The following is a 4951-nucleotide window of genomic DNA, read 5'->3' as shown; positions in this document are numbered from 1 at the left end:
CTTTAGAGAGCAAACTGTTATGCATGGGTGACGTCACTCCTCAGAGGATACAAGACTCACCAGTGAACGTTTGGATTGGACAACAGCAAGCAGAGAGCCCAGGCACCAGCACTCAGGTCCAGGTAAGTGGCATCAGTGCAATGCCATAACGAAAAAGGAGGAGCTCCGCCTTTTTATTTATTTATTTTGTGATGTTCTCTAGAAATCACTTGTTGGCCTTTTGGCTAAGATCTACTGTAATAAATAGGGACTCTGTGCAGGATGACCAGAATTCTGACAGCCTCTGAGGTAGTAAGACACAAGTTTGGGAGTGAAGTACATTCAATATAATGTTGTATGCTGGCTAGTTTTATGTTAACTTGACAGACACTGTGGTCATCAGAGAGAAGGTAATCTCAATGGAAAAACCTCCAGAAGACATTGATGTGGGTGGTGCCACCCCCAGACTAGTGGTTCTGAGTTCTATAAGAAAGTGGGCTGAAAAAGCCATGGAGAGCAAGCCAGTAAGCAGGACTCCTCCATGGTCTCTGCATCAGCTCCTGCCTCTAGGTCCTTGCCCTGTTCAAGTTCCTATAATCAGAGACGTGGAAGCATAAGGCCAATGAAAATGAACCCTTTCCTCCCTGAGTTGTTTTGGCCATGGTGCTCCATCCCAGCAGTGAGGACCCTCACTATTACAGATGGGAACTGTGGGAAGTTACTTTGGACAAATGGGACATAGGCACGGTGAAAACAGGATCCACCCAGGCATATTTCAGAAGGGAAGTGGGTGGGGTATAGTTATTTGAAAGGGGCAAACATTCCACACATGTAGGACCTTCAAGAAAACCAAAGAATTCATCGATGTTTCTTCCAGAATAAGAACAAATTTAGAAGTACAATTTCATGTTTTATGTCCATTTAATAAAAACCAACCAACCAACCAACCCTGAAACAAACACAAACTGATTATCTTCTTCCCTATTCCGAAGCTTCCTGAAGAAAGTACCTGGGCTGTTGAGGGAGGCCTTGTGTCCATATTTATTCATCCCTGGGTCTGGAGTAGTTTCGGGCCTAGGAGTTGAGGCAGCCGTAGACTGACGACAGTACATTAACCTTATCTCTTAGCAGCAGGCCCAGTTTAAGTCTGCCAGGACTTTCCCGTCTGCACTCACCATCCTGCTAGTGGGCCGGAAATCATGGTCATTCTACCCACTGTGCTCTCTACTCCTAGACAGTTTTCACTTTCTGCAGTCCTGCCACCCTGGCTGCAGTTTTCCTCTTTCAAGCATTGCAAATGCATCTCTCTCCACCCATTTGCTGTCTTTCACCCTTTCTCTTTCTTGCCAGAACTCCAGTTTCCATGCCACTGTCTACTAGAGTGAGACTGGAGGGATACTGATCATCCCTCTATGTTTTTTTTTTTCCTTGAGTGTAGTAGGAGCTGCAGGCTGTGTTCTTGCCGCCCCAGCTCCTGGTTGCCTGGCTAGCTTATGCCCCGAAATAACAACACACAAACTGTATTCTTTTAAACACTGCTTGGCCCATTATATCTAGCCTCTTCTTGGCTAACTCTTGCACCTGGACTAGCCCATTTTTAATAATGTGTGTAGCACCCCAAGCTGCGCTTACCGGGAAGATTCTAGCCTACATCCATCCTGGGTCGGAGCTTCATTGCATCTGCCCCAGAGAGCAGAGCTAAGGCGTATGAGCTCACTTCCTCTTCCTCCCAGCATTTTTTTCTGTTTACTCCACCCACCTTAAGGCTGGCCAATCAAATGGGCCAAGGCAGTGTCTTTATTAGCCAATGACCTTCCTCCATCATTTCCCCTTTTTCTGTTTAAACAAAAAAGGAAGGCTTTAACTTTAACATAGCGAAATTACATATAACAAAACAGTTATAAAGTAAGAATTACAGTTACAATATTTATATCTATTTTATCTTTTATCATAACAAAGAAAAACTATAACTATCTATCTATTCTTCAGCTCCACCAAAAACTCCAGAAGGATATAATACTACCTAAGTAAACAAGAAATAAGCAACTTCTAAAACTCTAGAAATGACAGAGACATCTCACTGCCTGGACAGCCACACAAAGTTCCTCTGTACCGTTGGGGCATCCATCTTCGGCCTACAGGCCCATAGTTTCCAGGAGACATTTTCATGAAGCAGGAAATTTCAAAGGCAGTTCAGTCACTATCTGCTGTGTCCTGCAGAATGTCTCGCAGACTCTTTCATGAATCAGGAACCCCGAAAGATCATCTCACCTTTAGGCAAGTTCAGCAGTCCTCTTTCTGCGGGTTCTTTGTGTCCAGTTTATGCAGCAGTCCAGGAAAGAGCGGTTTCTTGCCCAAATGTCTAACAAATTCCATAAGGAGCCTCTTCGATGCCCATCTTCCTCTTGAAGTAGATTGGTGCTGCCAGGAGCAGACGTGTCTCATTGTCATGAAAAGTCCTAAGTTATTAAAACACTTAAAATGTCGTATTTTATAATCTTTGAAAGATATGAAGAATGCCTATCTAAAATATATCTATGTACATCTAGAAAATCTTAACTAACATGACTACAACCTTACTATTATGATTATCTATTAACAACCTATATACATTACATTTTTTTTTTTTTGGTTTTTTTTTTCGAGACAGGGTTTCTCTGTGGTTTTGGAGCCTGTCCTGGAACTAGCTCTTGTAGACCAGGCTGGTCTCGAACTCACAGAGATCCACCTGCCTCTGCCTCCCGAGTGCTGGGATTAAAGGCGTGCGCCACCACCGCCCGGCTATACATTACATTTTTAAATGAACAACACAATCACAATACCTTAATCAAGGTCAGAAATACATATACCTATAACAAAATTGATCTTAAAATCTATAGCAATGCAAATTATTCATACCTATATCATCTCCCCCTTTAAATGTGAAAGAATATTTATAAACAATATATGGGAACATGGGCACAGTTTTTTCTCTCCAAACTGCTTCCTGCTGAATGGGGGCGCTGTTATTTAGGTCTTTCATGGTATATAACCTGTGTGCTAGATTCATCTCAGTCTCAGTTGGCAGTTGAGTGAAGTGATTTTTTGAAGGTGTTCACAGCAACCTTTCAGGAGGGCGTGGTCTATCATACTATATTGGAATAGAAACAATCCACAGGGTTTCATCCTCTGTGAAAACAAAAGAAGAAACTCTTTTCCAAAGTATCATATCCTTAGATCCAAATTCTGAAGTCAAGGTATTTTCAAAATATCTATCTTGGATTAGTTCAGCAGCATTTATAAACAAATATCTTTTAGCAGCTGTTGCTCTTTCCTCAGCATTCAAACAATTCAAAGAGAGCATAATAGCGTACAGTATCAAGATTCTCTGTGTATTTTCCATCTTTGTATGGCTTTATTTTAACCTCTATTTTATTTATTTTTACTTTTAGTTTTTGAGACAGGTTCTCTGTCTATTTTTGTCCTGGAATAACTCTGTAGACCAGGCTGTCCTTGAACTCTCAGAGATCCTTCTGTCTCTGCCTCCCAGGCATTGGGATTAAAGGCGTGTGCTACCACACCTTGAAGTCACAGAGGTCTGTCTCCCTCTGCCTTCCAAGTGTTGGGATTAAAGGTGTGTCCTACCACACCTAACTACTCTCTTTCTTCCTTTTTTGTTTTTTACTTTAAGAACTTTAACTTTTAGCCTGCATATATTTTTAACACACTGCAAACCATTTAGAAATTTTCTTTGTCTTTGAATCTCTCTTTACTGTATATCTCTCTTTTTCTGACCACATGAACCTTTAAATTACTGGGCAATATGGGTAGGATTAAAGCCGTGGCTTTGCCAGCTAGATCTAGCCCATTCCTTAGCTTTCCAGCCTCATGGCAGAGGTACCGGCTGTAGTCATGTTTATCACCACAACTCTGTGGCATTTCAAGGTCCCTGCCAGCAAGCAAGCTGTAACACTATATCCACAGACAACACTCAAGTCCTCTCTCTGTAGTCGGCCCTCCTGCCTCAAACAGTCAGAGTTTGCCCTGGCAGGACAGACCAGAAAGCCAGCATTTTAAAACAGCACAACTTTTTTCCTGCTACGGCTGAAAACCGAAAAACATGCCTTCAGCTTTTCACCAACACCGTTTTAAGTGTTTCGTGGCAGGACCTCTTAAAAGAGCTGAGGGTTTTGCAGCTAAAGCTGAGTCAGGAAGCCTCTCTTAGATGAGAGCACTTGCTTGCCTCTAGCAAGCAGAGCAGACCCAAGAAATTGCTGCTACCACGTCGGGCACCATTTTGTAGTAGGAGCTGTGGGTTGTGTTCCTGCCGCCCCAGCTCCTGGTCGCCTGGCTAGCTTATGCCCCGAAATAACAACACACAAACTATATTCTTTTAAACACTGCTTGGCCCATTATATCTAGCCTCTTCTCGGCTAACTCTTGCACCTGGACTAGCCCATTTTTAATAATGTGTATAGCACCCCAAGGTGCACTTACTGGGAAGATTCTAGCCTACGTCCATCCTGGGTTGGAGCTTCATTGCATCTGCCCCAGAGAGCAGAGCTAAGGCGTATGAGCTCACTTCCTCTTCCTCCCAGCATTTTGTTCTGTTTACTCCACCCATCAAATGGGCCAAGGCAGTTTCTTTATTAGCCAATGACCTTCCTCCATCACTTGAGAGTGTTCCCTTCCCCTGAAGTCTCATTTTCTTTTCTTCTCAGAATCTTACTTCTTTGATCTTGCACAATGACCAATTCTCATATGAGACTCCTCCCCCCCCCCACACACCAGACAGGGTTTCTCTGTAGTTTTGGAGCCTGTCCTGGAACTAGCTCTTGTAGACCAGGCTGGCCTAGAACTCACGAGATCCACCTGCCTCTGCCTCCTGAGTTCTGGGATTAAAGGTGTGCGCCACCACTGCCCGGTATGAGTTGATTTTTAATCTATTTGATGAGCAAACCCTATAGTTGCCATGTCCCAGATAGAGCAGGTT

This window comes from Chionomys nivalis, chromosome 5, assembly GCF_950005125.1.
Source record: "Chionomys nivalis chromosome 5, mChiNiv1.1, whole genome shotgun sequence".
In the NCBI taxonomy this organism is placed as follows: domain Eukaryota; kingdom Metazoa; phylum Chordata; class Mammalia; order Rodentia; family Cricetidae; genus Chionomys; species Chionomys nivalis.
Note: the sequence above shows the minus strand (reverse complement) of the source record.